This window comes from Camelina sativa, chromosome 15, assembly GCF_030686135.1.
Source record: "Camelina sativa cultivar CO46 ecotype springtype chromosome 15, ASM3068613v1".
NCBI lineage: Eukaryota > Viridiplantae > Streptophyta > Magnoliopsida > Brassicales > Brassicaceae > Camelina > Camelina sativa.
This window is the reverse complement of record NC_141894.1, coordinates 10,141,615-10,158,764: the sequence shown is the minus strand read 5'-3', so window position 1 is coordinate 10,158,764 and position 17,150 is coordinate 10,141,615. Positions and strand designations below refer to the sequence as shown.

Below are 17,150 nucleotides of genomic sequence, written 5' to 3'. Positions count from 1 at the left end.
GTAAATAATATCTTTTGTATTTTTTAAATCAACTATAGTTTTTTTACATCAATATATTATGTAGTGTATAACTTTCATTATCAACATGTATTTGTGTATTATATAGTTAGGAGATCCTTATGTTCATTAAATTTAATTTAGTCAAGAAATATACTTTTTGTGATTTTTCTTTTTCATTTACAATGTAGAGATAATCTATATATACAATTTTTGGAGACATTTATAAAAAAAATCCTGAAGTTGGCACTTATTTTACAAGCATGCCATTAGTATTAAATATTTTTAATTTTTAATTTACAATTTATCAAATTATGATAAAGTTTCCAATTTTTGTAAACAATTATTCCCCCCCCCCCCCCCCCCCCCATAATTGCAACTTTCCAAAACAATCGGAACTATATTTATTAATAAACATACAAAACTTCCTATATTTATTAATAAATTATGATGAATGATCGAATCATATGTTAAAAAAACATACAAAAATTGTACTATACATATATTTTAGAATATTACATATAATAACAATACCACTATCTTTAATTGAAAAATAAAAATAAACAAACAGTCTTTTCCTTTAATAAATCACTACTTAATGAATTATATGATATAGTTCCTATAGTAAAAAAAACAATAAACTTCAAACAAAACAATTTTTACACTACCTAATAGATATATATTTGTAAGGTTGTACAATTTAAAAAGTAAAACAATTATATGATATAGTTCCTATAATAAAAACAATAAACAATTTTTACACTACCTAATAGATATATATTTGTAAGGTTGTACATTTAAAAAGTAAAAAACAATTATATGATATAGTTCCTATAATAAAAACAATAAACTTCAAACAAAACAATTTTTACACTACCTAATAGATATATATTTGTAAAGCTGTACATTTAAAATGTAAAAAACTTTAGTTATGTATATAATCTATAAAACAAATTACATGAACTGTTTTTTTATTAAAAAATATAGTCTTGCGGTACACTGCAGGTGAATATCTAGTAGTGTTACATAATATATTCATATTTTTATAATTATATGAGTATACTATAATTTGATTTTGTAATTTTTGTTGTTTTATCTCTATATCATTTAACACTTTTGTATTTATAGTTGTGCAAGTCGATTAAATGGTGGAGTGTTTTTTTTTTTGTAAAGTTTATTTTTAAATCAAGAAGTTTAATCGGAAATCTAGGCTGTTATTATTGTCTACGGTTAATCAATCTATATATATATTTTTGAAGTACATTTTGTGTTATGCCCTTTTTAGTTATAGTTATTAAAAAAATTATTTACAATCTTAATCCCTTAAAAATTGCACAAACCCCCAATTACTAAAATTACTAAAATCAACCAAAATCATTAAATTTATTGCCATAAAATCTCAACAATATATCTCTAACAATTTGATTTTCCAAAAAAAAAACTCTATCATTAAAGTTTTTATTGCCAAAAAAATCTCCAAAATATCTATAACTTTGCAATAATCTCTCAAATATGAAATGATAGAACCGATTTTTTTTCAAAACAAAATCTCTACAATCTCCATAGTTCATTTAGCAATTAATAAACTTCCTAAAATTGAGAACCCAGTTTATAAATATAAATCATGATAAATATTAATCCATATGTAACATAATGACAAAATAATAAAATTGTAAAAAATACGGTGGTAATGATGAAAATAATAAATTTGTGAAGAGAAGTGGATGTCAAAAGAAAGAAAAAAATGCTGATAATGAATCTATACAAAAAAATTTGTGCAAAATATATGTAAATTTATAAAGAGTTTTTGATTATGATGGGGAAGAAAAGAAGTTTTTTTTTTTTTAAGTTGCTTGTTTTTACTGTGTGATTTTGAGGCTTTTCAAAAAAAAAAAAAAAAAAAAAAAAAAAAAAAAAAAAAGAGGATACCTAGAATAGCACTAATTTATGTTTTTAGAATAGAAGAAGAAGAAGAAGAAGAAGAAGAAGAAGAAGAAGAAGAAGAAGAAGAAGAAGAAGAAGAAGAAGAAGAAGAAGAAGAAGAAGAAGAAGAAGAAGAAGAAGAAGAAGAAGAAGAAGAAGAAGAAGAAGAAGAAGAAGAAGAAGAAGAAGAAGAAGAAGAAGAAGAAGAAGAAGAAGAAGAAGAAGAAGAAGAAGAAGAAGAAAAATCTCCAAAATATCTATAACTTTGCAATAATCTCTCAAATATGAATGATAGAACCGATTTTTTTCAAAACAAAACTCTACAATCTCCATAGTTCATTTAGCAATTAATAAACTTCCTAAAATTGAGAACCCAGTTTATAAATATAAATCATGATAAATATTAATCCATATGTAACATAATGACAAAATAATAAAATTGTAAAAAATACGGTGGTAATGATGAAAATAATAAATTTGTGAAGAGAAGTGGATGTCAAAAGAAAGAAAAAAATGCTGATAATGAATCTATACAAAAAAATTTGTGCAAAATATATGTAAATTTATAAAGAGTTTTTGATTATGATGGGGAAGAAAAGAAGTTTTTTTTTTTTAAGTTGCTTGTTTTTACTGTGTGATTTTGAGGGCTTTTCAAAAAAAAAAAAAAAAAAAAAAAAAAAAAAAAAAAAAAGAGGAATACCTAGAATAGCACTAATTTATGTTTTTAGAATAGAAGAAGAAGAAGAAGAAGAAGAAGAAGAAGAAGAAGAAGAAGAAGAAGAAGAAGAAGAAGAAGAAGAAGAAGAAGAAGAGAGAAGAAGAAGAAGAAGAAGAAGAAGAAGAAGAAGAAGAAGAAGAAGAAGAAGAGAAGAAGAAGAAGAAGAAGAAGAAGAAGAAGAAGAAGAAGAAGAAGAAGAGAAGAAGAAGAAGAAGAAGAAGAAGAAGAAGAAGAAGAAGAAGAAGAAGAAGAAGAAGAAGAAGAAGAAGAAGAAGAAGAAGAAGAAGAAGAAGAAGAAGAAGAAGAAGAAGAAGAAGAAGAAGAAGAAGAAGAAGAGAAGTTGATGTCGTCGATGTCTTCAACTTCTACTTCGTCAATGATGGAGTTGGCTAGTAGTGTTGATGATACGGATTACAACGGGGATGATCTTCTGATTATGATCATCACCATTTCTGGGATTTCTATATATTTAGGAAAATCTTCCTAAATTTCATAATGAAATCATAAACATCGTGAAATACTTCCTAAATCTAAAGAAATGAGTTTTTGAATCTTTTAATTTATGTTTTGCCATAATGTATCACATATTACTCCACTTGGTGAGTGATATTTGATTTTATTTTGTGCACATCCTGATATTTTATCTATATATAGAAGATTAATAATTTGATTTTGTGTCTTCTTAAATATTTTATGATAGCTATCCTGAAGTTTAAGGTTTTCTTCCTAAATATTATTGAATCCTTCCTAAATTTAAACCAATGTGTTTATAAATATGTCTTCACTGTTTTGTCTCAATATGTGAAAGATTACTCTATTAGTGAGGGGGGTAATGATATCATTACCAAACCTAGACTTTCTATGAAGGTCATCCTTAGTTCCAAATTTTTTATGAAGTTCATCCTTAAGTTTAAGGACATTTTCCTAAATTTCGTTGAATCCTTCCTAAATTTCGTGGAAAATACTGGATGTTGGATGCTGGTTTTTCAAGTTGCAAGAACAACATAAAAGATTCTAAAAAATACAGAGAACTTAAACAAGAAAGAAAAAACAGAGTAAAGATTCTTGTTAAGAGCACTTAAAAGAAATTTAATGCTATGAACATAAGAGGTACTACATAACAATAAATTAAAGGATTACACAAGTAAAACTAAACCTAAGCATGGTGATGAGATTTTCAAAGTCTCCAGCATGGTGGTGACTCCAGTTTTCTGTTTTCGTTAACATGCATTGGGATGAAGAATGTTGATCATTTTCAATCAAGAGTTGAAACCGAAGACACAAGCCAAAAATCAAACTTCCAACACCCAACAGACACAAGCCTCCATAAGCACAAATGCATGAAATCATCATTGGATCTAATTTAAAGACAAAAAAATGATACACACCCAAACCTAAATCTCTAAATACAATCATAGATTCATAACTCAAACATCATTATACTTCCACCATTATCTTTGGTTATGTCTTCTTCTACCTCTTCTCTATATTATTATACTTCCACCATGTGACATGGTTCATGTCTATCAGTCACCTCCTCTGCCGTCTCTGCACCAACACCACCACCACTACCGTAGTCCTATTGTGATCTTGGTTCTCCATCAACGAATCCACAATAAAGATACGGAGACGAACACTAGTAACAATCACGATTCAGAGAAGAATCGAAACCCTATTCAAAATCCAGCCAATGATCCTTCTCAATTCCAAATTCCTCACAATCATATCCCTCTGATTCCCTAGCCACCGATCCGGCAGCATACCATGACCTCATCAGACGAAGGAGCTGCAGCTTTCGATCTGAATTGAACCTTCGATCCTCTTCACGCAATACGACGGAATCCTTCGGCTCCTCCTTTAAAACGTGATTCCAACGCGCCACAGCTTTCGAATTTCACCTCCACACTCGTCGGCCAAAAAAGCTTAACCTTCATAACAGAATCATGTATAATTAGATTTATAATAAAAAATATTATTTAATAAGTGTGCTAAATTTGGAAAATATAAAAGTGTGTGTTAAGTTTGGAAGAAAAACTTAAATTTGTGCTATTTTTGAGAATTGCCCAAAAAAAAATGAAAGTAGTTGTGGAACTTTAAAAAATAAAAAAATTATAAAGCTTTACCAAATAAAATGTTTTAAAGATTTTTAAATACTTTTAAAGCCTTAAAAGCCTTCACTAATGGGAGCCATAATCTATTTTATATGGGTTCGGTATTAAATTAGAGGATTCATAAAAAGTCTAAAATAGTCTCTAGCTCATGGGATCCATTATTATCCTATGTAATTAGGGTTCTTAGCAACTGAGGATTCATATATAAACAACGGGGTCAATCAATCAAAGAGTAATTAATAAAGCTTGGTGTTTTTCAGTTAATCTTTCTCCTTTAAATTTCTTTGCACAATATATAAAGCTCTTTATGAACTATTTAATTTTCAATTTTATATCGCTCTCTTAATAAGTTCACTTAATCACTTGAGCATGATGGGCTTACTCGATATAAGGCCATACGAAAATGAATACTTAGCACAAAATTAGACAGGTTTAGGGAATTACTGTCACTTTCCGAACCTTAAATAGTAGACCTAAGACCATGTGCATTAGAAACCCATCTAAGTTGTTCAAAAATAAAATAATCATATAGTTAATATTAAACTAATCAAATCAACCCACTAAACTTTAAACAAAAACATCATTCACTAGAAAACCCCTATTAAGGTTGATCAATCATTAAAATAATAATTTCTAAACAATTGTTTACTCTCTCTGTATCAGAATACTTGATGTTCTAGAATTTTTTCTTGTATCACAAAGGATGATTTTCTGTATACTTTTATCAATTAATACTAAGAAATTACAAATTTCAAGAATCATTAAATGAGAATTTAAAAATTTGATGAAATACTATTAGTTAATAATTATAAAAATATGTTATTATAAATGAAGAATACATTTATTGCTAAACATTAAATGTTTTTCTTAATTCATGTAAAAATTCTAAAACATCAAGTATTATGATACAGAGGGAGTATTAATTATCAAATTTTAATAACCTCAGATGACAAAACAATTATTTAAATTACTTATATTACATTAAAAAGAAAATAAAATATTTTACATAATTCAGAAATATTAAACAGATTTTACAAAACTTAAAAAAAATACGAACATTAATTGTAATAGAAAAAACATGGCAGGAGAAAATAAATGAACTCGGTTTTATTGTTGGGTTGCACCAAAATTTTGTTTGATATGCTCAATCAAATCTTTTTTTAAACGTTCAATTATATTATTGAGATTTATTGGCCTATTTGTAGAAAACGATAAATCCACATGAGAAGTTCTGCTCGGAACAAATCTAGAACAGACTTGAGGTATTTCGGTAAAAAAATAAGAAAATCATTTATACTCATTTGGACATTGAGTTTCTTGCTTGATGAGTCTAGAACAAGTTGTCACTAGTTTTGAGTATTTTTCACATGCGAAACTTACAACCATATCATAAACAAAATACAAGAAAAAAAAAACAGTGTTTTCTTTAGCTTATGATCTGAATATTGTTCCCATTGTGATGATCTACAGCATTTGTCGCCTCAGTCACAGGCACCTTCTTCGCAAGAGACCTGGGGATGTCAAGATCATCTGAAACAAGTTCTACAGCATCGACGAGAGAGTCATACACATCTTGAGGACAATTATCAGGACTTGGCTTATCATGCAGATACATAACATCCAATGTGAAGAGCTTCTGGTTTAAGGGTCAACCATGTGTTGGTCTCATTGATGACCTGCAGTATATGAGAATCTGCAGAAGAACATAATAGCCAGTAAAATAGGTGTTTATTTCGGCTAGAGGAAGATTGCATTTGCAAAACATAAAACTTACCACCCTGAAAATTCGATTTTGTGCTCTAGAAATTTTGGCTTCCTGAGCCGCAGCACGGAAGAGAAGTGTGAGATCCGCTCGACTAGAGGTTTTATTAGCTGACAATCCTCTTAAGGAAGCAACAGCAGATTCAGCATTGTTGGTGAAATCCTTTTTCAGCTGAAACATAAAAGACCTCAAACGTTCAAAACAAATGAAAACGGACAGCAGAACAACATTCACTAGGATGCCTAGTCAGAACCTCTGTGGCGTCCCGGAATACTTTGCTACTGGTTGGCTTCCTGCTCTCTTCTAAAGCAGCTTCTAACTCGCTTCGTTTCAACTATCAAGTGATGAAAAAGCAGATCAAGTTCAGTTTTCAGATTCCAAAAGTCAAAGTAGACACTAGACAGGCACACAGCTAGAGAATAGCAAATATTTGTGTGCAAAACCCACTCAGCAGTATGAAACACAATATACCCTGTAGAGATAGCTGCAGATCTCTTGATTTTTCACGCTCTTTGGCAAGCTCCATAGCCTGAACAGCTGCCAGCGATTTGGTTCTATCTTCTAACATATCTTCAAGGTCCTAAAAAAGCATCCAGATTACCGCTTAGAATTTGGTATCTACCAAACAAAAGAGAACATTGCAAAGCAACAAAAGGCAATTGTACTACTGCAGAAAACGGTTTATCGTGTATCAGAAGATGAACCTAAGAAATTCAGCAAATTTATTCAGAAAAACAGAAGTATGTATCGTACAAACCAAACCAATTTCAAGACCACAAAGCTTTAATCTTAATTTAATGGTAAATAAACATTTGTGTTACCTTTTCATTAATATATTAGTCGGAGATGTGAAATTTTTTGGTGGAGATAACAAACCAAACACAGGTCTCAAGCTCTTCTTCTTCGCTTCCTCTTCTCTCTGTCGCTTTCATCCGAACTAGAAGAAGAGGATGATTCTGACTCAGATTCAGAGTCGGAACCAGAACTGTCAGATCCAGATGATGATCCTGATTCTGATTCCGCAACTTGCTTCTGCTGTTGCATGATCAGGCGTGGCATGTTCTTCAGATACTCTCTCAGGTTCTCTATGATGCCTCCAAGACCAATGGATGTAAAGAAGTTGATTGCAAACCTCGTGTTCTTTGGATTATCTTTAGGGAAGATAGATTCAAGTGATTCCTGCATCGTTGGATCCTGAAGCCTCTCATTAAGCAGCCTAATCGCCAAGTGTTCTGATAATTCCTGCAATCCCATGCAAAATTGTAACCAAATCAGCACAACAGTCTCAAAAACCAATTTCCACACCCTTCACAAAAATTATCAGCAGAGTCCTAATTGTGAAGCAATACATAGTAAAGTTATCAGCAGAGTCCAAATGCGTCTGGTAACTCTATTAGTATAGCCCTCTTTAGAATCAGCCCTTTTGCGTCCATGTTTTCAGCTGGAATCATCACATTCCACGGTAACTGGTCCTTGAGAAACATTGTCCAACCTTACAAAACCAAAACCAAAAAATTGTCAAAACAGCTATGTAAAGGAACATGCATATACCTACCATAATTGATCCAGAGACTAGATATACACTTAAACTATCATCACACATCAATTCCAACAGTGTATGAATCAAAACTATGTATAAATCAATCAGAGCTACTAATATAGCTAATTTAACTTTTAACAGACACTGATGATTGATTCAAATAACCCTAATTTAACAAACAACAAATAATCCTAATTTTCTAAATTCCCAACAAATCTATCGAATTGAATTCATATAGAGTGTGGGAGTGATTTAAGTACCGGGAGGATTATAGAGAGCAGAACAGTCGACGGAGATTGTTGTTCCGGGCTGTTCGACGGTGCTACTCTCTGAGGACGGTGGCTCCGGGGAAGAGGATACTGAGGAGAACGGTGAACTAGTGGGTTTGGAGACCAAGATCTCACGTGTTTAAGCCGGAAAAGAAAAGAAAAAAATGAAAAAAAAAATGGATTTTATATTTAATCAACACCCAAGCATAATTTGCCACGTACCGTGTCTTCAAGGTTGCTTCCGCTTCTCGTCTGAGCAAAGATTCTCAGCATAATGGGCCTTTTTTTTGGGCCTAGAAATGTTGTGAGCAATCCTATTAGAAATCTCATTCTTCACTCTCATCAAATTAGGGTTTTTTGTTTGGGGTTAAATTTGCTAATATTTGATCACTCTGGATTCCCAACTTCAAGGGTTGATTCTATAGATTAGTTAGTTAAAAATCTTTCTCTGGAGCCAGAGCCAGAGTCAGAGCCAGAATCCAAAAGGCAGAAGACAAACGAACCGGAGATCATCATGGAACCTCCTTTGTTTGAATTGTTGTCTCCTAATAACTGTGGTCACTGGTACATCCTTCATGGAGTCTGCACCGTCTGCAAATCAAGGGTGGACAAAAGTAGCCAAGGCCGAGCATCCGATTACCTTTTCGACGGTTTACAGATAAGCCAAGAAGCTTTAGCGTTAACAAAGCGTCTCACAACGAGATTCTCTTGTAACATGAGGAAGCTTCACCTTGTCCTTGACTTGGACCACACGCTTCTCCACTCCGTTTTGGTTGGATATCTCTCAGAAGCAGAGAAGTATCTTATCAAAGAAGCGGGTTCAACAACAAGGGAAGATCTATTGAAGGTGAATGTCAGAGCCACATACATAACCCTTAGATACTTGACGAAGCTACGGCCTTTTTTTGGCGACTTCTTGAAAGAAGCCAACGAGCTTTTCACAATGTATGTTTACACAAAAGGTACTCGGGGTTACGCTGAAGCCATTTTGAAGCTGATCGATCCGAAGAAACTATATTTTGGGCATAGAGTGATAACAAGAAACGAGAGTCCTGATAAGAAGACACTTGATTTGGTTCTGGCTGATGAACGTGGAGTGGTGATTGTGGATGATACGCGTAAAGTTTGGCCTAATCATAAGCGTAACTTATTGGAGATTAGCAGGTACAAGTATTTTAGATACGAAGGTCAAGAGTCAAAGCCTCATTCTGAGGAGAAGACGGACGAGAGTGGAAGTAGCGGTGGATTGGCTGATGTTTTAAGCTTACTCAAGGAAGTTCACAGTAGATTCTTTAGGGTCGAGGAAGAGTTGGAGTCAATGGACGTTAGGTTGCTGCTACAAGAAATAGAATTTGATCGTATTGACGATGTATCTGTAGAATGATCTCTTTATGTTTGTTGAATCAATCTTTCGCTAGCTCTTCTTAGTAAATTCACTTCTCTGTTTCTTCCGTTCTATGCGGCAGGATTCGGATATGCTTTTAGTTTCGGTTTCACTTCGATTTCGTTAATGTTCCTTGCAAAACTGGTCTCTGTAGTTCGTGCTTGTACACTAACTCAGGTTTGGCATTACATGATTAATATCCTTAACTGTGCGGTTTTGTGACAAAAACAGAACGTGTTATGCTTGAGCGTTGAATAGTTTAGAAAGTGAACAAGCTACTTACGATTTCTCCCCCTCATTCAAACGTGTAACTTGAAGCAACAGCAAGTAGCTGACGACCATATCGAGTGTAACTTAGATACTTGTTGGATACTTTGAGTAATACAAAAGAGAAAAGAAGAGCAGATAACAAGAACTGAGACCATCACAAGAACCAAAAGATTCTTCCCATATTTCTAACCTGATGTTGACGAAATGTTGTTGTTACCATCCCAACCTCCAGTTGTAAAGGTGCCATAAAGTAAAAAGATGAGCAGTCAGTAGGGAAACGATGTTCAGATAAAAACGAGACATGAGATTGGTACTACGTTGTTGATGACTTAAGGGGCGTGTATTGAAATTGAGATTTTGGAAAATTTGAAATTTTGATAGATTTTATGAAAGTTGATTTGATTTATGGTAAAATTCTTTCAAATTCCACATAAACCTCTAGGTATATTTAACTAGAGTTGACAACTGCACCACAGCACATTTTCAGAAAATAATGCCCTTAAGATTTATATATTTTTTTGATGTTTAAAGCACCAGCTTCATGAGCTTTAGTCACGGACCAAACCTGCATGAGATTGGTGCAACGTAGTACCAATCAAAATGTTGTCAAAGGCTTAAGCCATACATTAATATGGTGATTACAGTTTTTTTTTTCTTTTCAAGTAAGAAATAAAACTTTATGACTGTTCTGACATTTGCTTTATAACTAGCCGAGAAAAAAATATGGAGCATATAGCAAATGCACTCTTTTGTACATCTTATGCATAAATGATATTACAAAGATACTAGGTTTGAACTCCGCGGGACTATTTTTGTTTTTATTCTTTCTAATACATTTAAATATTTTAATAAATATATGTATATTTATTTTTAAAACAATTTATCATTAATATTAGTTATTTTTTAATTAAATATTTTATAAGTTAAAAGACTTATACCATTAAATAAAAATTAATAAAATGTATGTACTGAAACGGTTGCGGACATGTATATACTTTCGCGGGTTTCATAGGATGGTTAATTATTTTGTGAATTAAAAATTTATAATATAAAAAATAATATAATATTTTTAGTGTTAGTTAAAACCCGTAATGTCAGGTTAGTTCTGGAACAGATTTAATGAATTTAACCCGCAAAAAATTATCCTATAAAACCCAAAGAAATATATAGTCTGCACCCATATGTCCTGCTTGAGTTGACAGGATAGGTGAACATTTTACTAACTCAAATCTTCTTGTTTTAATGGTGAAAACGTGATAATAAGTGTTAACCTGCCATGTCAGGTCTCACCCGCAACAGATTTAATGACTTTAACCCGCAAAAACATTATTTTTACAAAATCAACGTTAAAATTATAGAGTTAACATGATGTGTGGACATTTTACTAAATTACCGTAGTTCTTCGATTTTTGTTTTAAATGGTTAAAATGTGTTGATATGTGTAAACTCATGAGACAATATTTGTATTTACATATAATAGTGTTATATTGTAAATGTTTTTAAAATATTTATAGTGTTTTCTTAACAAAAATCATATTAATTAGAATGTCCCTAATTCCAATTGGTTTAGTACAACAATTTTAATCTCGTATTCATTTTTCTAGATAAATATTGCTTTTGTATTAAAAGTTAAATTTCCATTATCAGTTAATTTATATATATACTTTTGTAACAAACTATTTCTATTTAGTTGTAAATAAGTTTAGAAAAACGCTATAGACATTTGGTTAGTGGATTAGTTAACACTTCTCATCAGAATTTTATATCTCTTTATCATTTATTTTTAGTACTAAAAGTCTAAAACTATCGGCGGCATCACTGTTTTTGAAAACAAATATATGAAAGTGGTAAAAAAACCAATAAATGAAAGATTCAAGAAAAAAATACTTTCCTCATGAATTTTGGGATCTGGAAGTCGATAAAATCTGTTTATTTTTGCTCGGCCTTTTTGTTCATTTCAGCGGAGCCAAAAATCAGAAGTCCGGGTTTCTTTAAAAAACACGCGGATCCTCGCTGAAACGGGTCGGGTAATGTCGATTGCTGATTTTTAACAAAATTACCCCTTCCATTTTTTAAAAACACTCTCCTTTACAACTAATTGAGTGGCAATCTAGGAAAGTTTTGGCAATTTTCGAATTTGTACTTCTCTTTTATATATATATTTTTTTTTCAACTTCTCTTTTATATTTATACAAGGATTTACCCCGTGATACACCACGAGTACATTTCTTTTATTTTTTATTTTTTATAAATCAATAACCCTGTGCATTATGAAGAAATTAATTCAAATATTTATAAAAATAGATCAAAATTTAAGTTATATTTATGTGTTGGTTTTGTTTAGTGTAAGATTATATAATTATATTTGACTGTTAATTATAGGATTTAACCCACAGTTTACCGCAAAATAATTTGTTCTCTACATTATCATAAATTACTCAATTTAATATATCTAATATTGATAATGTTAGCAAAATAATGAAATGATAAAAATTTTGGTTTTGGCTCATAATGGTAATGGTAATAACATATACTATTTCTGGTTTTTTTAGTTATCATTCTAGAATAAAAATTTTATTTTTCAATATTTTTTGTTTTAGATTTTCAATGCATATGTTTGGTAAAAATATTAATTTTATCCCAACTATTTTAATGCTTTGACCAATAAAAAAATAGAAAACTTTATTAAAGAAAGAGTAAAATATAAATTATATTTTTTTCTTAATCTGTGTGAAAAAACTTAAACAACAAGTAATTTAAAACAGAGAGAGTATTTAGCATGTTAGTCAATCTAACAAATTAGCCGTATTTGGTTAAAACAAGCAGAAAAGGTATACTGTATGTTGATTCATTGCATTTCACTCGGTATCATACAAAAAGTGTCTTTTATTTGATTTATATTTTTGTTTGTACGTAGCTAAGGTCTTGCTCATGATATGAATATCCAAGTAAGCATTGTGTCTTTAGAAATTTACAATTTGATAAAAATGATCTTGGTTAAGAAGCATATAATATCTACCTTTAAAAGCGTCTTTGGATTTTTGTTTGATTCTTAAAAATAAAATAATTTGATGAAAATAAATTAAGAGAATATTGCATTAATTCTCAGAAAACATTTTCTCATGACATTGTATTTATTGATTTAAATGAGTTATATTATGAACTGAAAGTTTTGCATATGATTTTATTTATTGTGCCAATGACACCTAGTGAAGTGATTGAATTTGTTAAAAATATAGGATGTTAAACTAAATGTTTACATTGATTATCCACTTCTTCTAACTACACCTATCATTATAACATTAGTTCAGATCTCAAAGTGAATTGCAGTTTTGTTACATGTCAAACTCTATTGAAAATTTTCAGATTTTATATAATAAGGTTAACAAAAAAAAGGTTAACAAATTTTTTATTTCCGGGAGGATAAATGTTTTTTATTGAAGAAATATAGTAATAAAAATAATTTCAGTAGAATTAAGTTAATGATTTAATATATTTAAATTTTTAATAAAATGGTGTAATTAGCTTTTATTTATTTTCTTGAATAGATTAAGTGGAGGTTACTGGTTTGAGATTTGAATAGAATTTTCAAGACTTTAAATGTTATGTAGAATTTGTTGTTATTGGATCAAAATTTTGTTAAAGTCCGTTAAAGTTTAGTGTTATTAGTTTGTGATTTGCAAAAAGTCATTTAAAATATTAACAAATTTAGGTTATTGGATTCAGACTTTTATAAAATCAATAAAAGTTTTGTGTTGTTCAATTAAAACAAAAAGAATTTAGGATTGTTCATGAATTCAATTATTATGTTATTGGTTAATGATTTTAGACACTTTTTTACAAAATAAAGTCATATAAAGTATCACAAAAATACATAGATTGTTTGCAGCACTTTACAAGATTTTAGAATACTAATCAACAAAACTATAAAATACTCTCTAGCAATCCTTAAAAATCTTTCACTTATTTACTTTTGATGATTTTGTTGAACTCTTCAAAAATATATATAAACTAGGTAACAACCCGCACATAGTGCGGTATAAAATAATTATTAAATGTTTTTACTGTAATTTTTATCTACCAAATCTATTATATTTATCGGTAACTGAAAAATCTAAAATTTGATTGTGTAGTATATATCTATAAAAAAATATTTGTATAATAATTATAATTTAACCCTTGAGAATTATTATAATATCAATCTTATATTATTATATCATATGAACAAAGAGTTCTTAAAATTTATTTTAAAGATTTTATGAAAATATAATTAAAAGATATAATTAAATTAGAAAGAAAATATAAAAACTTAATTTTTGGAAAAATACAATAGTAAATAAATGTAAATATTATTAAAAGTTGATGACAAATAAAAGAAATAATGTCCAAGAGCTCTGTAATGCTGACACCTCAACTTTTTTGCTTAAAATGTTCCTCTATTAATATATAGGGGATTAGAATCAAATAACACCCCCGAAACCTCAAATTCAACTCCCCTTTTACTTCTTTAGTCCTGAAATTAGGATTTTATGTACAAATGATTTCTTTTGTATCTTTATTGATTGTTTCCGGCTAAGGCCAGAAAGGTAATATAATCTATCAATAAAAATTTATATGGGTTCGGTATTAAATTAGAGGATCCATAAAAAGTCTAAAACAGTCTCTCATGAGAAGTCCATTATCCCATCTAATTAGGGTTTGCAAAATGAGATTCATATATATAGTCATGTAATGTAAAAAACGAGGTCAATCAATCAAAGATTAATTAATCAAGCTTGGTGTTTTAAAATTAATTAATCAAACCCTACTAATTTCTTTGCGCAATAAAGCTCATTATGAGCTATTTAATTTCAATTATATCTCTCTTAATAAGTTCACTTGCATGAATCTATCTTTCTTTTTAATTTAAGTTTATATAAAATGTGAATGATGAGAACAATTTAAGTGTATAACATCCTCATTACAAAAATGTCATTATGGGATTTGCTAAACTATCGCTCCACAAATGGACTATCGACTTGACCTATAGTAAAACGAATATCTAGTACAAAATCATACATATTTAGGGGGGTGTATTGAAATAATTATTTTGGAGGATTTGATGGGATTTAGAAAATTTGAAATTTTGATAGATTTTAGGGAAGTTGATATGATTTATAGTAAAATTCTTTGAAATCCCACCTAAAACCATGAGATTTGGATTTGTGTATTTTTAACTAAACAAATCCTCTCAAATCCTCCAAAATCCCTACAACTTATTAAAATCCAAATCCACAAACTATTTTGAATAATAGTGGATTTTAAAGTAGATTTTAAAATCATCATTTCAATAACAGTAGATTTCAAGAGACTTTTTAAAATTCATAATTGAATAACATATGATTTGTAACTTTTACACAAATCACTTAAAATGTCAAGTTGAATACACCCCCCTTAGAGATTTACTCTCACTTCCGGTAACATTAACAGTAGACCTAATTAGCTAAGGCTATTGATCATTTACTTGCAATCAAATTTTGATACAAGGAAAATTTTGTCAAAGCCATAAATCAATAATGATATTACAGTTTTTAATCCCTTTTCAAGTAAGAAATAAAACTTTATGATTTTTTTGCCATTTGCTTTATAACTCGCAAAGAAAAAAATATAGAGCATACATCAAATGCACTCATATGCACATCTTCAGTGCAGTAAATAATATATATTGCAGAGAGATATAGGTTTAGACACTAAAATATAAATGTTAAGATTTTTTTGATGGTTTGTAGGGGGTAGAAAAATTGTGAGTAGCCAAGGAAGAAAAGGACATTGATTGACCATTAAGTGATGATGAGATCAATTACTCGACATATATTAACATATGATGATAAGGTGTAATTGTTCATAGTGATCTTAACATATATTCAACATGTTAGTCAATCAATCAAATTTAACATATGTAAAGCTAAAGTAGTATTTGGTTAAAACAAACATAAACGTATATGTTGATTGAAAAAGTGTGTTTTCTTTTATTTAATTCTTGTTTAAAAGTAGCTCAAACTCTTGCTCACCATATGACTATTGATCATATATATCCAAGTAAGCATTATGTTTTTAGAAAATTACAATTTGATAAAAATGATTTTGACAAAGAAGCATACACATACCTTTAAAAGTGTCTCTTGACAAAAAAAAAAAAAGTGTCTTTGGGTTTTTGTTTGAGTCTATAAGATTAAAAACATTTGATGAAAATAAATTAAGAAAATATTGCATTAATTTTCAAAAAACATATTCTCATACAATGTATATGTTATTGATTTAAATGACTAATATTCTGAACTGAAAGTTTTGCATATACGAAAGGAAAACATTTATTTATGAGAATGTGTTAAAAATGCACCTTTTGATATACCCCTTTTCAAAAATATCCTCTTTTCTGGCCATTTTTATTTTTGGCCTTTTTTAATTTTTAATGACTATTTTACCCTTAGATGAAAATTATTTTATTCAATAAAAAGAAAAACAAAATTTTCCCGCCAAAAAATTTCCGAAATATTTTCCCGCCAAAAATTTTTTTGTCAAAAAAATTTTGATAAAAAATTTCGACAAAAAAATTTTCCCGCCAAAAAAATTTACAAGGTTTTTAAAAGGTTTTATAAGGTTTCTACCTTATAAAAGCCTTATAAACACCTTATAAACACCTTGTAAAGGCTTTTACAAGATTTTTTAAAGAGTTTTAAAAGGTTTTTTAAACAACTTGTAAACGCTTTTACAAAATTTTTAAAAAGTTTTAAAAGGTTTTTAAAAGGTTTATAAAAGGTTTTCAAATAGTTTTTTAAAAAAAAATTTAAAAGGTTTTTAAACACCTTGTAAACGCTTTTACAATGTTTTTAAAAACCTTGTAAAAGTTTTTATAAGATTTTTAAAAGGGTTTTAAAAGGTTTTTAAACACCTTGTAAACGCTTTTAAAAAGTTTTTAAAAGTGTTAACAATGTGTTTAAAAACCTTTTAAAAGCATTTACAAGCTTTTTAAAAGCATTTACAAGCTTTTTAAAAGCATTTACAAGGTTTTTAAAAGCGTTTATAATGTGTTTAAAAACCTTTTAAAAACCTTGTAAACACTTTTAAAAACTTTTAAAAGCGTTTACAATGTTTTTAAAAGGTATAAATTTCAATATTTTTGGCGGGAAAAATTTT

General features: G+C 29.5%; 2 pseudogenes across 1 annotated transcript; one reads left to right on the top strand and one right to left on the bottom strand.

Annotated features, from left to right (window-relative positions):
- Window positions 1-6,014: 6,014 nt before the first annotated feature.
- Window positions 6,015-8,593, bottom strand: LOC104746354 (uncharacterized; annotated as a pseudogene). Its single transcript, XR_015581634.1, has 7 exons — window positions 8,543-8,593; window positions 8,312-8,410; window positions 7,406-7,753; window positions 6,983-7,069; window positions 6,765-6,845; window positions 6,524-6,682; window positions 6,015-6,442 (listed from the first exon to the last, which is right to left on the bottom strand). The product of XR_015581634.1 is annotated as an uncharacterized LOC104746354 (transcript).
- Window positions 8,594-8,777: 184 nt separating this feature from the next.
- On the top strand, window positions 8,778-9,809 carry LOC104748336 (RNA polymerase II C-terminal domain phosphatase-like 5 pseudogene; annotated as a pseudogene).
- Window positions 9,810-17,150: the final 7,341 nt, after the last annotated feature.